The 20,390-nt window shown below is 43.7% G+C and overlaps 1 protein-coding gene and 1 long non-coding RNA gene across 5 annotated transcripts in view; one reads left to right on the forward strand and one right to left on the reverse strand.

Moving 5' to 3' along the window:
* LOC119170756 (solute carrier family 45 member 3) overlaps window positions 1–20,390 on the reverse strand; it is a 269,172-nt gene that overhangs the window by 158,734 nt on the left and 90,048 nt on the right. The window lies entirely within an intron of this gene.
* On the forward strand, window positions 12,842–14,343 carry LOC142796356 (uncharacterized). The gene is made up of 2 exons (XR_012893780.1): window positions 12,842–13,227; window positions 14,262–14,343. It is a non-coding gene; the product is annotated as an uncharacterized LOC142796356 (long non-coding RNA).

Raw genomic sequence — 20,390 nt, forward strand, 5'->3', positions numbered from 1 at the left:
CGAAATGGTGGGTGCCGAACATCTTGGGCACCTCCATTATAGACGAGTTGAAGTCGGCGTCTACATTTGTCAGCGAGCGATGTCGACGACGAGGAAGTTGTCCTCACAAAGTTTTTGGCGCCTTATAGTTCTGAACAGTCAATATTGAACGATGATACTGCAGGCTCTGAGACGGCGCAAATGATTGGGAAATAAATGTTTGTGCCTTTATAATCACGTAGGGTTGTAACCGCTGGCCCGTCCAAGAAGATCGAATCGGTATCGGTCGTGCACGAGTGGGCCCGTCGGGAGCACGGCACCTCATTCCTTCGTGTGTTGCCCTGAGGTAAATTGTGAAGGTGCACTTTTGGGGGAAGTTCGCTCATTTTCGCATTAAAAAAAAATGCGCCTTGTGTACGCGTCTTCGTCTCCATCTGGTCTGTTGTTTCCACTAAGCTGCAGTGTTTTACTGCGAATCGGAAGGCAGCGTATGGACGAGACACTGGATTTCACGCCGGTGATGCCGGCGTGAAAGACTCTCTGCAGAGGATAGCGAGATAGACACTGGATTGCGCGTATGCTTCTAAGTCACCAGAAGGTCACGGACACCAAGGCAAAAGCAGGACAGAAGGCCACAAGAAGTGGCTACCAGCTCCGGCCCTACGCACGTAAAACCGAAAACGGAAGGACGTGTTCGGAGAAATTAACATTCCTTTTCTGTCAATAGCGCACAACAGCCCTTGACACAACAATGTCTACGGACGAACCGCTTTCTAGAATTACAGTAAGAGTCAAGTTAGCCTACAGTGCACACAAATATCAGTTCCACGCGTAGGTTTTTTATTGTACGTCAGTACGCACAAAATCTTCTCTGCTGATATATATATATATATATATATATATATATATATATATATATATATATATATATATATAAAATGATTGATTGATATGTGGGGTTTAACGTCCCAAAACCACTATATGATTATGAGAGACGCCGTAGTGGAGGGCTCCGGAAATTTAGACCACCTGGGGTTCTTTAACGTGCACCCAAATCTGAGCACACGGGCCTACAACATTTCCGCCTCCATCGGAAATGCAGCCGCCGCAGCCGGGATTCGAACCCGCGCCCTGCGGGTCAGCAGCCGAGTACCTTAGCCACTAGACCACCGCGGCGGGGCATATATATATATATATATATATATATATATATATATATATATATATATATATATATATATATATATATATATGTGTGTGTGTGTGTGTGTGTGTGGTGTGTGTGTGTGTGTGTGTGTGTGTGTGTGTGTGTGTGTGTGTGTGTGTGTGTGTGTGTGTGTGTGTGTGTGTGTGTGTGTGTTTGTGTGTGATTGAATGCCAACGTTCAAAATACTCAGACACGTAACGTCAATTGCGTGCGAATGCTGTTTGTTTTTCTATTTTATGGACATACGTGATAACTAATTGTAAACATCGTATTCTAAATTAATGACCTGCAAAAACGTCGCGATTAGCTTCTAATCAGTGGCACGGAAGTTCCTCATAGCGTTTGGCAAGTACAATGCGAGTTATAGTTGTTGATGGAGTGCAGTCGGCTTAAAAGGATGGTGATCACAAATGGACTTATCTGCGGTATTTAAGAAACGCCAGCCTTACGACCTGTTAAAGAGCTGAAGTTTATTGTTCGAATGATAGCAGATGTTAAGGGATTGGTGTTAACGTGCAGCATACGTTCATTGCGGACAGCATCTTATAGTTATGCGGGGTAGGGCTTACGTCGTTCACGTGCCTCAGCTCAGATGGTGAAGCCACCTATCGGATGGTAATCAAGAAAAAGAACAGTTGAAAGGAAAAGAAAACGAGAATGTTTGCCTGTGCCACCACGCGAAGCATTTTTACGAGTTTATATGAGTAACAATAAAAGTAAATAAACATGAACCACGCACCAAACGCGAAAACATTTATGTTGCTGATTTGTTTAGATTTATCTTTTAGTTAGGCTTAGAGACGTACGAAAAAATACGTCAGCTTTCCCCAAAAATACGTTAGCATCCCAAAAATTACGTCAGCTTTCCGTAATACTCGGTCATCAAAGCGAACAGAAGGCAAGCGAAGCCGCTTTAAACAGTCGTTTGCTGTGAGCAAAGTGACTTTTTCAACAAATACGTTAATTTACTTCGAAGCGGGCGTCTGCGAGCGCCGTCATGTTCTATGTACACTACGTGCACTTACGCTAACACGGTAACGTTAAATCTGAAAAATTGCGCGCGTACGGTAATCGGTACGGGTAACGTACGTATCTGAGCATGCGCACTTCGGTCCCGCTATCACGGTACGCCCGGTATCCCAGTAAACCCAGTATATTATAACTGCCTATTAAAAAAATAAAGAAAAATGACGAAGAGTCATTCTAAGCAAGGGGAACCCACCGAAAACAGTGGCATATATATATGTTACATGAACTCAGTTTTTCTTCATCAGCGGTGCCATCTGGACCTGTCGCGCAAATCATTTCTCAGTTATGTCAGTCTTCAGCCCACTTGGCAAGGATATGAGCAACCGCTTGCGTGCGCACAGCTGGTTTAATGCATGTTAGTATGCACTGCGGTAGCGTTGATATAATTTGTCATATATTGAAAACCGCAATGCCAGCAGCCCAAGACTGCGGTACTTTGACGCATTTGTCAAATCGACTGCACAGAATGCGAAAACTGAAAACGTGCCTTAAATAGCCGTGGCATTGTTCGGAATGCACAGATTTTCACTTGTGATGAAGAAGCACAACGGCCGGCATTCTGCGAAATACTTCTTCTTACTTGTTTTTTTTTAAATATTTTATAGCCTGTCTAGTGCATGAATGCAGCTGGGCTGGCCAAAACACGCACATGTGCACCTAAACAAAATTACAGTACTATTTCTTCACGTTCGACAAAGAACACGTCAAAAAATTTCGTCATTTACGCTCGTATTCACACGAATTCGGAATTCAGACAGTTAGCGAACGCTTGTGGTGACGTGCTAGCAGCCTTTTAGTTTTATGGCTTTCTTCTGAATTCCGTTCGCGCTACACTTTACCTGTGGCTTCGTCTAACAGCGCTTGCAAGAGACAGCCGTTCGAACACTCTGCAGTCTACGTCAAGTCACCAGGTCACGTACGCCGAAGTCCCGTGTTCTACGACCTCTCGGGGGTTCCAGAGAATTCTCCTGACGTCTAAGGAGCGCATTTATGTATATGCGCTTGGTTCTGAGGGCTCAGCCGCGTGATTTTGTTCCCAACGTAAAACTTCAGCGGCATGGCCGTACCAGTTCAATACTCCATCAGCTGAGGCTCCTCCAGCCGCTCTCGCCTCACGTTGGCTGCTCGCGCAGCTGGTAGACAGCAAAAAAAAAAAAAAAAGAACAAGCGTGCCGCTCCTGGAAGCGGCCTCGCCTACCGGTTCTCTCTGCAGACTCGAGAAAAACGAAAGCACCACTATTGAAACGCAAGTGCCGCCGCATCGCGTGACGGAGGAGACGGGGTAAACGCACTTCGTCCTATCGTAGCACCGGCTAATCGGTCAATTATATCGTCACAACGCCTGCAGTTGTCCTGGTGTTGTTTATTCTTTTATTTCTCTATATGATCAAGTATGTTCCGAGAGCAAGAGTGCATCCCTCCTTAGCTCTTTTCTTCTTTATTCTGCAAAAGCCGTCGGCTCATGGGCTGCTCCAGGAACCGTTTTTCTAGATACTCACATATCTCTTCGTTGGATAGGCGCGTATATCTGACACAAAAAATACGATAGTGTAGAACCAAGCAATACTAAACAAAATGACGGCCCAATCTAGCACACCCTTCATGAAGAACCCGTTTCGACCTAACATGAGAAAAAAAAAGACACGAAAGTAAAATCAAGAAAAGAAAAAAGTCTGCTGCATGAGCTGTTTCGCATTTCTGCTTCATGCAAATTAAACTGCTAATAGGCAAAACTTCAGGGACGAGAAACAAGGAAATAAGACGCACAAGCGCCAAACTTTCAACTGAGTGTTTCATTGAAGAAACATGTGAAATATGTAGGTAATATGTGTTGTGAAGCTGCGTGCCTGCGCAGCTTAACAACCGAAAAAACTACGACACCCCAAAGTGATGCGTTTGAGCTCAACAACAATTACGAAGAAAAAAAATTAAAAAATTGCAGCATGTCCACTGAGTGAATGATGGTTAGTGGAGCGAAGCATCCGTCCGTCCATTCGTTCTTGCTTCCGTCCTCCCATGCGTCCGTCTGTGTGACCTTCCGTGCATCCATCCACCCGTCCATGCGTGCGTCTGTTCGTGCGTCCGCACGTCCATCCGTGCGTCCGTCCTTGCGTTCGTCTATGCATTCGCCCCTGCGTCTGTCCATGCGTCCATTCGTCCGTGCAGCCATCCATGCATCCGTTCATGCACCTGTCTGTGTGTCTGTTCGTCAATTTAGTCAACACTCCAAGTACCACACAAGCGCCAAACTTTCAACTGAGTGTTTCATTGAAGAAACATGTGAAATATGTAGGTAATATGTGTTCATGCACTCTCCATTATTCACCCCATGGATATTGTCACGCAGTAAAGGACGACAGAGTTGTCTATAAGGAAAACAAGTTTATTGGAGCGAACCTGTGCTCCCCTAACAACTGAAACATCTCGCATCTTTTCATGATATGTTCCGCATATAGAAGCACCACCATCCAGCGGACATTCCAAGGACTAAACGAGAGGTGGCACACGCACACTTTCTTACGGCTTGCGCTTCGTGTCGGCTTCCCACCTTTAACCACCTCGATTTCATGGTATATACTAGTTCACTGTATTCATGGCACTGCGGCTTAACGCTCGCTAAACCTTTCTAAAACCAAGGAGATTACGCCCAGCGAGTATAACGTAGCAACCCTTTCTCGTGAGATTGTAGTCATTCTACATGCCAATGGCTGTTGATGGGGAATGAGAGACAGGAGAGTTCAGCTTTTAGTTAACGTGCACGCTGCGAATTTTTTATTGTTCAACAACGCACAGGAAAAATCTCCCACCGGCACCACCTTGCAGGTCAAAGCCTAATACATGTTACGTACTACGACGAGGGACGAACGGGTGCCGCTTTCAGAAGCTTCGCCCATAAGAAGAACGGTTTTGCCAAGGTTTAACAGCTCCACTGCAAATTTCCCGCATGGTTAGGAATTTTTGCATTTACCCAGAAGCTTTTGTTTCCAAGAGGTGCTATGCACGCACCTCGGCGCTACCGAGGGTACTTAATATGTTTTCCTTTAACGGCCCTTCCAGCGCATCGGAGGGCTTCCGCCATACTAAAATGCTGCAAACAAAGTATGTGAATAAAGGCATGACAGCTTTTCTAAATCAAATACATTGTGTGCAACACAATTCAGCGCGCAGCGGATAATGAATATGAATAAATCTGAAACTGTCACTTAACCACTAGGGTCCCATATGTGGTGACATTCGGTGACAATTAACGCGGCGGTCCCACTCCAGGCGGCAACCGTTCCTCAGTTTACGCATTGTTTGCGGTTGCTTTTTTTCGGGACGGCGCAGCGCTCTCCCATAGTTGAGTACGAAGTACTCGAAATCATTAAACATTTTTTTTCTAAACACACGTGTACTGTGCTCACTGCGCTGAAGAAACAAATGTGAAATGACGCCTAGTGTTAATGTCTGGTTGGAAGCGTTACCATAGCAATGAAAATAGTGTGAGCAACAAAAAGAATTTTCGCTGTACAAGCCTCCGTTGTACTGCCAGTATGGCGAAACTATTCAACATAACAAAGCGGAACTACTGAGCCTTTAGACGAAGTGCTGTTGAAGGTTTCTATGAAGAGACATTGGACGTAAACCAATTAGTAATTTAATTACGCTCCAAGAAAATGGGCAAAATGTTGAAAGTATTTGTGGGAATATCTTTTTTTTTTCAAAGCAGAATAATAATATTCAGTGGCTATCTTGACCACAATACACTTACTTTCTATGCGAAGTTTCTTTGTGCTCTGACAAAAAATTGATGAATTAGTATTGTGTCAACGCAGCAGTCTATGGCTGTGCTTCGTCATGCATTACCGATGAAGCAACATAACTATTTAAGCTGATACTTTGAACTTCTACTAATGAAGCATCACGCCCCTTTCCATAGTTCTATGACGAGTAAATTATTTTAATATTATCAGGGAACCTACACGACAGCAGTGAGCTTAGGTATTTTTTCTGTTGCCCACTTTCGTAGAAACACTCTTTTTTTCTGTTAGACGCTGATTACCAACGAGTATTGTACATCGGTAGGTGCATATTGTGTCTTGTATGTACTTCTACACAGACAGATGCATGGACGGACGCAGGGGCGGACGCACGGATGGACATGCGGACGGATGGGTGGATGGACGCATGGGCGGACGGAAGCAAGAACGAATGGACGGACGGATACTTCGCCCCACTCTCCATTATTCACCCCATGGATATTGTCACGCAGTAAAGGACGACAGAGTTGTCTATAAGGAAAACAAGTTTATTGGAGCGAACCTGTGCTCCCCTAACAACTGAAACAATACACAGGCGGCGAAGCAGCGGCCGGCAAAACGCCGGGCACGCTAGTGAGCGTCGGCGATCGAAAGTCGCGGCATCCGCTGTGCGGGAATTTATATCCCTCGGCGCGAGGGTTTCTCGAATAGTCGAATTGTATCGAGAACGCCGTGATAGCGTTTGTTCGAAACGCTGTTCGTTCGGAACGCTCGAAGCGCTGTTCGATAGCGTTTGTTCGAAACGCTGTGATACCGTTTGTTCGAAACGCTGTGAAAACAGTGATAGCACAGGCCGGCGCAGCCAGGCCGGAAAAACAAAACAGAAATAAACAAACCCATTGCATGGTTCGCTGCATTACCCCCCCCCCCCCTCTAAGAGTGCATCGACCCGATGCTAACATAAGGGACAGTCCAAACAAATTAAAATAAAAGTTCGTCATCGTCCGTAGAAAGGTTTTAAACGAACCACATGGACGACTTCGGGCCGCGTGCGTCGTCGCGATGTACGGGAGTCCCCATCGGGGATCACTTCGTACGTTAGTTCGCCAACACGTCGTAGAATCCGGTAGGGTCCGAAATAGCGTCGTAAAGTTTCTCACTGAGTCCATGTCGTCGATAGGGAGTCCAAACCCACACACGATCTCCAGGATGGTACTCGGCGTCTCGGCGTCGGAGATTGTAGCGTCCGGCATCCACCAGTTGCTGGTCCGTTATACGAACTTGAGCGAGCTGGCGGGCCTCCTCCGCACGTTGGAGGTATCCTTGGACGTCGGCGTTGAGGTCGCCGTCTTCTACGTGCGGAAGCATGGCGTCGAGCATCATAGTCGGCCGTCTTCCGTAGACGAGCTCGAACGGTGTCATCTGCGTGGTTTCTTGGATAGCCGTGTTGTACGCAAACGTGACGTACGGGAGGACTTCGTCCCACGTCTTATGTTCAACGCCGACGTACATATATAGGCAGCATATCCGCGATTGTCTTATTCAGCCGTTCCGTTAGTCCGTTCGTTTGGGGGTGGTACGCCGTCGTTCTTCGGTGATCTGTGTTGCTGTAGCGTAAGATTCCTTGCATGAGCTCCGCAGTGAAGGTCATTCCACGGTCCGTGATTAGGACCTCAGGGGCTCCATGTCGCAGCACAATTTGGTTAATAAAGAACTTTGCAACTTCTTGTGCAGTTCCCCTAGGAAGAGCGGTGGTCTCTGCGTAGCGCGTCATGCAGTCTGTCGCTACGACAATCTATTTGTACGCGGATCGGGATGTAGGGAACGGGCCCAGAAGGTCCATTCCGATCTGTTGGAAGGGCCTCGTTGGGACGGCGATCGGCTGCAGGAGTCCGGCGGGTCTCGTCGGTGGTGTTTTTCGTCGCTGGCAGTCACGGCAGCTCCGGACGTAGTGGGTGACATCGGATGTAAGGCGGGGCCAGAAGTATTTCGCCTTGATTTTTGTAATCGTGCGAGCTGTTCCGAGATGTTCGGAAGACGGGTCGTCGTGACACGCTTCCAAAATTTCGTCACGACGGTCTGCGGGGATGACAAGTAGATAATTCGTTCTCGTTCCGGGGTTGAAATTCTTCTTCACTAGGATGGAGTTTTTGAGGCAGAATGCTGTTAAGTTGCGCTTGAACGCCCTAGGCACGGCGACGTTGCGTCCTTCGAGGTAGTCAATCATGGCGTGGAGGTCAGGGTCGGCACGCTGCTGGGCGGCTAGGTCGCTCTCTGTCACGACTCCGAAGAACGCGCTGTCTTCATCGGAGTCCTGTGGTGGTGGGTCGACGGGGCGCGGGACAGGCAGTCGGCGTCGGAGTGTTTCCTGCCGGATTTGTAAAATATTGTAACGTCGAACTCTTGCAGGCGCAAGCTCCACCGCCCAAGACGGCCAGAGGGGTCCTTCAAATTGGCGAGCCATTACAACATATGCTGCCAATCCTTAAGCTGCCAAACGCGTTATTCGAACGCGTTATTCGAACGCGTTATTCGAAGGTCGTAGGTTTGATTCCTGCTCACAGCTGGTAATTTTTTCATCCACTTTTCTTTCTTTTTATTTACACTCCATTGATTCTAATAACTTCCCCTGTACACTCCTTGGCATTACTGTCTGTTATATCTCATATAAATAAATAAATATATATATATATATATATATATATATATATACGATAGTCAAGTTGTTACGACGCTCGCCTGGGAACCGCGGCAATACTCTGGTACGGATCACGTATCGCTAAGAATCGATATTTTGTTTAATTTATGCGTCCTCCTTCTCGGCTCCACGTTTCCTCACCCTCCTTATGTGTTACAAAGTAACACATAAGGAGTGTTACTTTGTAACATTAACAGACAAGTCAGCATCAAACCGGACGTAGGTAATACCGACTACGCTAAGCAGTTGTGTACGCCAAAAATATGCTAACACTGCGTTTATGGGAGGTAGAAATACTCCGTGGATATGCTGCCACGGCGAAGCTCCTTATGGCGTGGCTTGAGCGTCCCTCGTTGTGGTGCGTAGCCACCAGTGGCACATACCCGAAAGAGCGGTTCTTAGAATGCCCGCTGGGTGGCGGTACTTTTAAATAATGAATACATGATGAAAAAAATGTAATATGGTGGTACTTGAAGTGTTCACTAGATAAACGGACGGAAAGGCATACAGGTGGACGGACTGATGGGCGGACAAACAGACAGACATAGGGGCGGACGCACGGACGAACGGACGAATGGACAGACAGGGGGACGGCCGCACGAATAGACGTACGTACGGACGGACGAACGGACTCATCTATGCTCACAGGGATGAACGGACTGACGAACGCTTCGCCCCACCAATCATCAATCATTCTGTGGATATGCTGTGATATTTTTATGATCATTGGGTCTGGGTGGCATTGAAACAATGTAGAGTGGGTATGTGCCAATCAGCTCCAAGCGTGGCACAGCCATGCATTGTACAGCAAAGCAAGGTGAAGAGAAAAGGGAGCGAGGATGGAAGTGGCATGAGAGTGAGGAGGCAAAGAAGGAGAGAATGGCAGAGCCTTGTATAGTACGGCATGCTAAGGGAGTGCAGAAGGGTATTGAGGGTGAGGAAACGTGGAGCCGAGAAGGAGGACGCATAAATTAAACAAAATATCGATTCTTACGAATACGTGATCCGTACCAGAGTATTGCCGCGGTTCCCAGGCGAGCGTCGTAACAACTTGACTATCGAGGCATTAATTGATGTGAGGCGCGAATTCGCAGGAAAGTGCCTTGAACTTCCCCCTTCCCCACCCGTCAACTCTTCCAGAGAAGTTATTGATAAATATGTTTCATGTTGCCATCTCAGACGAGCACAGACAGTGTAAGATAATGGTGTTAAAGAGCATTGACACCATAGTCGTAAAAGCTAATTATAGGCCCACTCGCACTCACTCAGACTGAGATCGAGCCGTTAGTGTGGGTCCGGTTGGCTGAGTCTGAGTGAGACCGAGTGAATAATATTTCGGTGGGCGACAACGGGTCTAGTTTTAAAAAATTGGCCCCTTATCTGCGATTCATTCGTTCGGGGTTTCATTGTTGGGATTCTGCCACAGAGGTGCCTTTCGTGCCACTCTCAGTAGTATTGGAAATTAAAAAATGTTGCCTTGTTAATTCACCAGAAATCATGCGACCTTGTACACTACATTTCCATCAGAGTTAGTATTCTGCCCCGAAGTTATCTCCTCTCTCATCTCATTTTTAAGTCTTACTTTGATTTGTATTTATAATATAGTACTATTGCAAAAATCCTGGTCACTATTAGAACACACACTGTTGTTTTACCACCTCGTTGCTTGGTCAATTCGTCCACGTGAATAAGCGCCGGTTAAAATACGCATCGGAACTTTTCTCATTCTGCGAAACTTGCATATGAGGCCCGTGCCTGTCTATTTTTCGTTGTTGTTGCGGTAGTTATTTTTATTATACTTCATTTATCAATACTGCAGGCCTTTTACAGGCCCATACAGGGAGTGGTATAAAAAGCACACATGGGCATGGCAACAGCAGAAACGAACGAACGAAAAACATGGATAACAAAGAATAACAATACGTAGCTTGGCAATTCACCATTGTAGCAAGCAACATAATAAACACTTCAATACAGAGTAAAAAAAAAGAATGCTTACGCCAATTTCAACGTCAGTCATACAACGTAAATAGCTTTACAAAAACAAATTCAATCAATATTACCCTACAGAAGATTTCAATTGTAAAAATGGCATCAGACATCAAGAAGGTGTTGTGTAGAAGTAATTTTCCTTGTTATTTATGTGTTAATCACAATCACGTCCATATTTTTTTGTCTGATGAATTCAATTCTATAAAAATCGGTGTTTTATCATACCGCATGCATCCTCTTTCGTTTTTTCAACGCGTTACTGTTATTCATGCGTATATGCGCGGTTTTGGTGCTTTGTGGGACTTTCTTTGGGTTACGCGGATTCTTTAAGCAACTATTATACTGCATGGTTGTCTGAAATAAATATGAAATGAAATGAAGAAAAAAAAAACAAGAGTGGGGGGGGGGGGGGGAGAACAGAACATGCGCACTGGTTTGCAACCCTTCACAGGTGAGATTGATGTTATGCATAAAAAGAAAAAAAAAAGACTTGGGACGAACACAAAGCGAGTTCTTTGATGCGGAAGTACGTAACAATTAGACATATTAAACACACCAAAGGAGAATTGACGAAAAGAACATACACGAAGACAGGATAAACGTAGGGGCTTGCATTGTCTGTGAGCGTTGCTTTGCGTTGGTTAAAATGGAAATACATGTCGTATCAGCCTATAGATTGAGGCCACGTGTTCGGTAGACAGTCTAATATGTCCAAATTGCACTTGTCTAAGGACATGAGCATCATGGCTGCTTCCAACGAAACGGAGTACGGAGTCGGGAAATAAGCAAGAACTCCGCTTTCAAGATCCGACCGAGAACAGCAAACGTCAAACAATGGACATGAACCTTTAACCTTACAAGACAGCCTGCCAAGCATTCCCCGTAAGCCAGCCTCGGCCCGTCCAATATGTCTGACTATGGGAACACACAAGTTCAGATATGAAAAAATAGCTCTGCCGCAAATAGGTACTGACGCTAACAGACTACTCAACGCTGTCTCCTTGTTTTTGCTTCTTACAGTAATAGAAGAAAAGCCTGCGTAAGTACTAGCAAGGCAATCAGTTCTCTAAAGTATGGTACACCGCATGTAACTGGTTGTAATTTCGTCTCTAGTCAAAACCTAAAAACTTTCTCACTATTGTAACCCTTTGGGAATTAAGTTGTGTCTTTCAGTTTGTGATGTCGACTGTATATATCTTCTGTGTTGCTGCATGAGTTAATGAAGGACCGTAAATGGCTGCCTGACGCTTCTTGGCGTCGCTAAAAACTGGCATTGAGAACTGCTACAATAATACTACCTTAACAATGTTCCAATTCATTATTACTCTGTACAAGGCTAAATGTATATATCTCATCGTGTCATTTTTAGCAATATCGGAGGCAGAGGCATCTACATTACCTGCGAAGAAAAAATTCTTTTATGTCCCGTTCACAGCACAACTTAGACCGGCTGTTCCCAATTACTTGGCTTGGCACGCTTTCGTGCATCTGTTCAAAATATCGCTGAAGAATACAATTACCTGTGTGATCTCAATACCTTTAGTATTTATCTGGCATTCCAAAGGAACGTTATTTTTAAGCTCGTCCTTTCTTTGAATCAATGAACTCCCTGGACGCCATTTTCAGCCCTGACATTTAAAACGATCTTTTATTGTTTCTCCTATACTTTCTGTAAACACTCAAGCACCTGTCCTTTTGCTGCACATCTTTAGCGCTTGTAAAGCACACACTTCAACGATTCAGGAAGCCGAAAGCTCTTGCAGTGAAACTACAATGAATCAACTTTTTTTGTTAGTATAACTGACTAATACGAAGGCATCGAATGGCTTCTTGGGCGAGAACTATACGGCTTCTGCCCGAGCAAAAGGACGCGTAGATTGGCATAGACTGCGGTGAAAGATTAAAAGAGCCCACTTTCAGGATGATTAGCGGGGGAAATGGCAACACAAGCCTTGAGCATCACTCTCGCTCTCGGAAGACTACGTTATTCGCGCGCTTACCGCCCCCAAGCTCTCGCTGCCGTTCCAACCTCGCCTTGGTGGTCGCTGAATATGAAGTTCTCAGCAAAAAAAAAAAAAAGTGTTTTTCTATCCTAATTCTTCCGCCACCTTGCGGGTTTCCGCAGAACTCATTTACAGTAAATCGAACAAGTTCAACAGGAAAAACATGGTAAAAACCGAGTTTCGAACATACACTCTAAAAAAAAAGGGAGCGAGAAAGGAGAAACGGCCTTCGTTCCTCCTCGAGGCTGGCGAGTTTCTCCTTCTCGCAAACTTCACGCGTCGCGCCCTCTTGCGGCAAATAGAGATGGAGTAACTTTCCTACCCCAGACGTCACTGTTTCTCCAGTTTCTCGTTCGCGTGCGTAAGCTGGGTTATGCATCGTGCATCGTGCAAGCTGCGCATAGTGATTTATTGATTTTATAAGCTGTGTGCAACTCCCTATCATCTGCGGTTTCAAAAGGCGATCCTCTGCTGAGACACTGCTGTTGAGTGCCGTCATTTTTACGATTCAGCGAGCAACGCCTCTTCACGATCTGTGTGCGATGTTGACGCCGATCAAGACAGGTGATCGCAAAACAGGCAAGTTCATTTTCTGGTTGATAATCGGTACGCCCTTGCCTACTCTTGTCAGCAATATTCTGTTATTTTTTTTTTAAGAGTGCATGTGGACAGCATTATATAACTTAAACGATCTAAGCTGCAAGCTACATTTGCCGGTTATGTTGTTTCTATACGTGGCTGCACGGTCAGATTTGATCGCATTCACGTCTGATAATACACCGCTGTCTTTGCGTACGTTATTCAAAATACCGGTGTTGCACGGTCACTATGATCACGATCGAATTTAACCGTAGCAATTGGCTTTCATACGCTAGCTGCGGAAGTGAGCCTATCACTGCTGAGAAATTGGATCCTGATCGGACTCATTAAGCAAAGTGACCGATAGTTTCGTTCAATCAATCTTGCCGAGTCACACAGACGTGTCTTACTGTGACAACTGTAGCAGGGGCGTTTTTTTTTTTTTTTCGGATGCAACAGGGGGGGGGGGGGGGGTGCTCTAAGCGTACTTTACGCACGTGCGTGAGTTTTTATTGTTGTTCTTATCATCACAGTGGCAACTTGGTTCATAAAGCGGAAGACTGCGAAGGCTACAGTGGTCTTTTTACAAGATGTCTTGCACACAATTAAGTTTTCGTGTGCATTGCATAACTTTCATTCTAATGCAGTTTTAAGTATGCAAACTGTGCCATGCAAAAATATGCCACTTTGTAGTATTGTTTTGTTGCAACATGCACGTGTATAAAAAAGGTTCTACAGCTGCTTATAGTCCAAAGTTTCTCATGTTAAAATTAACAACCGAGAACTGACCTCCACTTTTTAGTTTTTAATTCTAACATTAGAAACTTTGCACTAAATGTGGTTGGAGAACTTATTTTGCTTCTATCAATTTTATTCATCCAGACAGATCTCTGTCCAATATGCTCACCTTCAAAGACACCATGCTGCACCATCCTTCGTTTGAAAATAGATATCATTTTGTCTATTTTCATTTTGTTGGATTCTTTTGCAATTGAATATGGCCTTTTGTAATGCTTTTCTTTTGTTTCTTCCAGGAAATGTCTTGGTTACAAGAGCACACCCACGTTTTGGAATGTGTACCATGAATGTTAAAGAAATACAGCAAATCAAATAGCACTTGCAGTGTTGTTTTTTGTTGTTGTTGTTATGCATCACACGTTAAAAGGATACATCACAGCCATCCATAAATGTCTTCTCAAAATTGATCCAAAGTGAAGCTGTCAATATGGCCACTCTCTGATGTGATGCATCTTTGCTCCAATAACTCACTAAATATATTTGTATAAATGAAGCAATATAATTCTTAGGGCTCGTTTCTCTTTATTTGACAAAATCTTAATGAAAACCAGCTGATAATAGAACCTAGAAAGCTATACGAGTTATTAATTGTACTGCTTTTGGGTGTGTTTTAATAAATTAGATATAGAAAGGAAAATAAAAAAAGTGGTTGAAAAGACAATTCGCTGCTGAGAGGACAAGTTGTCTTTTCATACACTATATCTTCCAAAGGTTTTCATTAAGGTTGTGTCAGATATTCATAACATGCACATGTCAAAAGAACAGCCATAATCATGCGCAGGGGTCTCAATAAGGGTGAGCTATGTTTCACTGCAGTGCAATCAAGGTTGTCGATCATCCCGGGTTTTTCTGGACTGTCTTCACTTTTTATGTATTGTCCAGAGCTCTCGTCCACCGGGCGCGTCATCCAACAGAGCACCACCCCTCGCAACCTGACGCGGCTGAGCGAGAGACGGTCTCCTCGTTTCGCGACAATGCGAGGGATAGAATGGTTACCTTTGGAGAAATCCTAATGCATGTATTACCACAAGGCCAGACTTAAATACCCACCACCAGACAAGTGCCTTAGTAAGCAGCAGTCCACTACCTGGCGTCTATTACAGACATGCACTTTCCCCTGTCCGTCACTGTACAGCCATATTTACCCCGCTGTTCACACGGCACAATGCAAAGCGTGTGGTGTGCCTAACGCTGAGCTCGACCATATTATATGGGCCTGCCCCACTGCTACTCACTCAGTTAAACACAGCACGAACTCTACATTCACAATCACCACGGCCGAGCAGTGGGAGGCTTTGCTGTTCAGCACGTGCCCGGAGGACCAGCTATAGAGCTGGGCTGTCCGGCTGGCTAAAGACGCTGCCAGGATCCAAGGTCTAGCCGCTGCTGAGAAAGGGAGTTATAGAGCGGTCGTCTCCCGGCCCCCCGTCACCTTTAACCCCAGCAGGGAGACTTCAATAAAGTTTCTTCTCTCTCTCTCTCTGCCTAATTTGAACAAGGTTATAGTTTGAATTAATGAGATTTTACTGCACTGCTGAATTAATCCATTAGAGACACTGTTGTAAGACTGACTGCCATAAGGAACACCAGCGTGCCCAAATCAAAATAAGTGTTAATAGGAAAATGCATGCTTTGTACACTGCTCATATGAGACACCTAATATAAGAGAATTACTACCCAACGCATGTATCGTATAAAGGGGTTCGACTGTAAATTTTTTTGTTTAGGGTAAAAGGCATGATCCATTGAACAGAAAACATTCAAATTGAAAAGATGTAAGTGTTCATTCAATCTACCATTTTGTTTTTAGAATGATCCCTGCAATTGTAAGTTGGGAAATTTCTTTGAATAACAAACGCTTTCCCATTATTTGTTTTTAATGTTTCATTTATTCTTTGTGAAAAACGTATTATGCATCTGTTGAGAGTACGAAGAAGATACCCCAAGGAACAAAGCAATAAAAGTAGGCATACAAAGGTTCTATTTATGATATTCACTCTCAAAAAGATGTACACAATATGGCACATAACAGGAAAGCTGAGCTAGTTAGTAAGTAATTACTCTAAAAGACAGAGAATGCGAACATGGACACAAGAAGAAAGTGTAGACATTTGTGCGGTGTCTACACATCTTTCGTGTGTCCTTGACTGGACCTTTTAGAATGAATATGGCAATTTTATCATGATGCATACGTCGCGTCTGAAGAGATTCCGATTATTTTCTAACAGAGTGCTGTATTTGATTTTGTTGTTAATACTCGCGCGGGATGTTGAACTGAACCCAGGTCCTGCTAAGACACCGGAGATGGAAGTGCTGAAATGTTTGCAGAGTGGGCAGGAAACTTTAATTTCAAAATTAAACGTCATTGAATCCAGGTTCGAAAAAAATGAGAACATACTGATGGAAGTAAAAGATAATCTTAGCCAAACTCAGAACCAGATAAGGGACATCAGCAAGATTGTAACGGGACAGGCAGCTATAGTACGGCAACTCATGCAACAGGTGAAAGATCTGCAAAAGAAAACAAATGACCTCGAAAACAGAAGTCGCCGGAAAAATCTTGTTTTCTATGGCGTTGATGATAATACCTCAGAATCCTGGGATGAATCCGAAGCTATAATAAAGAATATTTGCAAAACGAGCCTTGGAATGGAACTCGAATCTGTGGAAAGGGCACATCGCTTAGGACGCTATAATAAAAATAAGAAGAGGCCAATTATTGTTAAATTCTCATTGTACAAAGAGCGTCAGGCAGTGCTTCTCAGTGCCAAAAGATTCAAGAATTCCCAGTACAACGTTAGCGAAGATTACTCACATGAGACAAGAAGTATCAGGAATAAGCTGTGGGAATATGCTAAGACAAAAAGAGAGGATAAGAACAATAAAGTGAAGCTGAATTTTGACAAACTGATTATTAACGGCAGGGCCTTCAGGTGGGATGACGAAAAAGAAGAGGTCGTCCCAGTACGCAGGCAATGACAAACTAGAAAAAAGGAGAAATACCGATGTCAAGAACTTGTTGCCGTCATCATGAACTGCCGAAGCGGAGTTAACAAAGTTGCTGAGCTCTTGGGCTTAATTGAGAGTGTTAACGCAGATATAGTCCTTGGTACAGAATCTTGGCTAAAGCCCTCGATTGCTGATAGTGAGGTGTTTCTGCAAAATTACGTCGTCTATCGCAACGATAGGCTCACAGCAGCTGGTGGTATTTTTTTACTTGTTTGTTCTTGCTTACAGTCATTTGAAGTTGATTATAAGTGCGACACACTGGAGTCTGTATGGTGCAAGATAATACTGCCTGATAACTTCGCGTTTGTGGTCGGAGTGGTTTATCGCTCGCCGAGCTCAGATAGTAGCATAATGAAAACATTAGATGAAATTCTTTCTGAAGCGTCAGCCCAGACAATACTCCTAGGGGGGGATTTTAATCTGCCTGGCTTATCCTGGGGTAATGGTTCCTGTATAAGTATAAGCGGGCGCATGAACCTTGCGATGAAAAATATTGTCAACACGTTTGGTTTGACGCAGTACGTTACCACCCCTACTCGCAATGACGCTGTGTTAGACTTGTTGTTTTGTAACTCGCCAAATTTCGTAAATGACGTGACTGTGATTCCAGGAATTAGTGATCATCTTGCTGTTGTTGCTTGTATCCGAAAGAAAAAAGTGTGTGTGAAGTTACCTACGAGTAGAAGGATCTACTTTTATGACAAGGGTGACTACGATGCAATTTCTGAAAAACTTCGTAATTCGTTCCCTGTTTTCGAATGTCTTTTTGAGGAGGGCAATGTGCATGATATGTGGGACAAATTTAAGAATACACTTTCCGAGTTAACAAATATACATATCCCCAGTGTTCATTCATCACGGCTAAAAAAGCACAAACAACCATGGGTAACAGCACATATATTAAAACTTATCAACAAAAGGAAGAGGGCATTAGGTGCATTCAAGAAAAGCAAATCAGTTGCTCACTTTGAAAAACTGAAGTCGATTACCCACGAATATAAGCTAAAGATAGAAAAAGCTAAAGATGATTACTTCACTGAGCTGAGCAACAAAATGAAATCAAATCCTAAAATGTTTTGGAAGTACTTGAAACAGTGTGGCTCAGATTCCTTTGAAATACAGGAGTTAAATTATAATGGCACGGTAATTACGAATTACGAGGATAAGGCTGCATGCCTAAACAACTTTTTCCACTCGGTATTCTTACCCAAACACAGCTTTAATTATCATCAAACTATTATGAGCATTTCGCCTATGCTTCCTGTCGAGCTTAGTGTTAATGGAATTGAAAAACTATTGAAGGACGTTGATGAGAGTAAATCTAGTGGTCCAGATGGAATTTCTCCACGTGTACTCAAGCGTTGTGCGGGGCCAATTTCTATGTATCTTTATGCAATTTTTGAAAGATCTTTAGCGACAGGTACCTTACCACATGACTGGAAAATTGCGCACGTGGTACCGATACATAAAGGTGGGTCCAAAAAAGACGTTGGTAATTATAGACCAATATCGCTTATGTCTATCCCGTGTAAAATCCTCGAACATATTTTATACAAAGAAATAATAACTCATTTAAACAAGCATAAGGTACTAATCAACGAGCAGCATGGATTTCGCAGAGGGCTGTCTTGCACAACACAATTAGTCCAATTTTATCATGATGTAGTATCAGGCGTAGATACTGTAGGACAGGTTGACGGTGTGTTCTTGGATTTTCGGAAAGCGTTTGACACGGTGTCACATTCACTCTTACTGTTTAAGCTTACCACCCTGAACATTGATGAGACTGTTTTTAAATGGATCGAATGTTACCTTTCCCAAAGAACACAAACCGTAGTACTGAATGGAAAATGCTCCGAATACGCCGATGTTACCTCAGGGGTCCCACAGGGCTCCGTCCTGGGTCCGCTATTGTTTTTAATTTATGTTAATGATATCTCTGCACGAATTTCATCTTCTATACGGTTGTTTGCGGATGACTGTGTTGTGTACAGAAAAATTTTTGATCACAATGATGTACTAGAACTTCAGAAAGACTTATCGCTCATTTATAGCTGGTGTACCAAATGGAAAATGAATTTGAATATAACAAAGTGTGTACATATTTCACTTACCAAAAAGATGAAACCATTTCAGTCACAGTACCATCTGAACAATGTACAGTTGAAACAAGAGAGTACATATAAGTACCTAGGTCTAATACTATCATCTGAATGTTCATAAAGGCCTCAGGTTGACACTCTCATAGCCAAAGCTGGTAAGGCCTTAAATTTCATTCAAAGAAACCTGCGATGTTCGCATGTGAATTTAAAACGTATGGCATACACTACTTGTATCAGACCTATCTTAGAATACCGCTGTGTCGTGTGGGACCCCGTCACGGTAACCTTCATTGCTGCTCTGGAACAATTACAAAATCGTGCTGCCAGGTTCGTCTTGGGACGATACGGAAGGGGGGAGAGCTGCACTGCAATGAAGGCTGAGCTAGGACGGGAGTGTCTTTCTGACCGCCGCCAGAAGCAGAGATTAAAATTTCTTTACTGCATTTACTACAATAAAACTGGAATTAATAGAGAAATATACCTACACAACCCTCATTACACTTCAAAACGTTTTGATCATAGTTGGAAAATTTGGGAATACTCAGCTAAAACGAACATGTATACCAATTCATTTTTTCCTAGAACGATTAAACAGTGGAACAGGCTAACTGAAATGCAAGTACATAGTGGGAACGAAGGTATATTTTATTCACTGCTGTAAACCAGTGTTGTAACCTGAACGAAGATGTATTGATGTGTGAACGAAATTCTACTATATGTGTGAACGAAAATGTATTTCAGTTATTTATGTGTGAACAAAGTTGTATTGTGTGTGAACGGAGATGTACGTCATTTATTGATGTAACCCCCCTGCTATAACCCCTTCGGGTGCTGCGGGGTATCTGATGAGTAAAGAATAAAGAAAAAATGTCAGCAGGACTGGTGAAGTCAGCCTTGTTAAAGCTATTCTAAAAAATACTGCAATATGTCACAACCTCACAAACTTCACAACTCGAGTAAACATCAAGTGGGTAGAAATCCTGTATGTCACCCAGAATAATTAGTCCAAAGTCATCAAGTACTTTGACATTTTAAGAGGATCTTTGTTCACTGCATTCCAGGGTTTTCAGGGGCTTTCATATGAGCACTAATAAATAAATGACAAGGACTCTTTCAATTTGCATGAACCAGCTGTGATGTGTGATTGAGCACGCTGTGTATAAAACTGTCAACTCTGGGGTAATTTCTTCAGTCACTTTCTGAAGAGCTGACTGCTGCTCCTCCGGAAGATCTCCTACATTGAACTGCTGAACT

Source organism: Rhipicephalus microplus, chromosome 2 (genome assembly GCF_043290135.1).
Source record: "Rhipicephalus microplus isolate Deutch F79 chromosome 2, USDA_Rmic, whole genome shotgun sequence".
Taxonomy (NCBI): domain Eukaryota; kingdom Metazoa; phylum Arthropoda; class Arachnida; order Ixodida; family Ixodidae; genus Rhipicephalus; species Rhipicephalus microplus.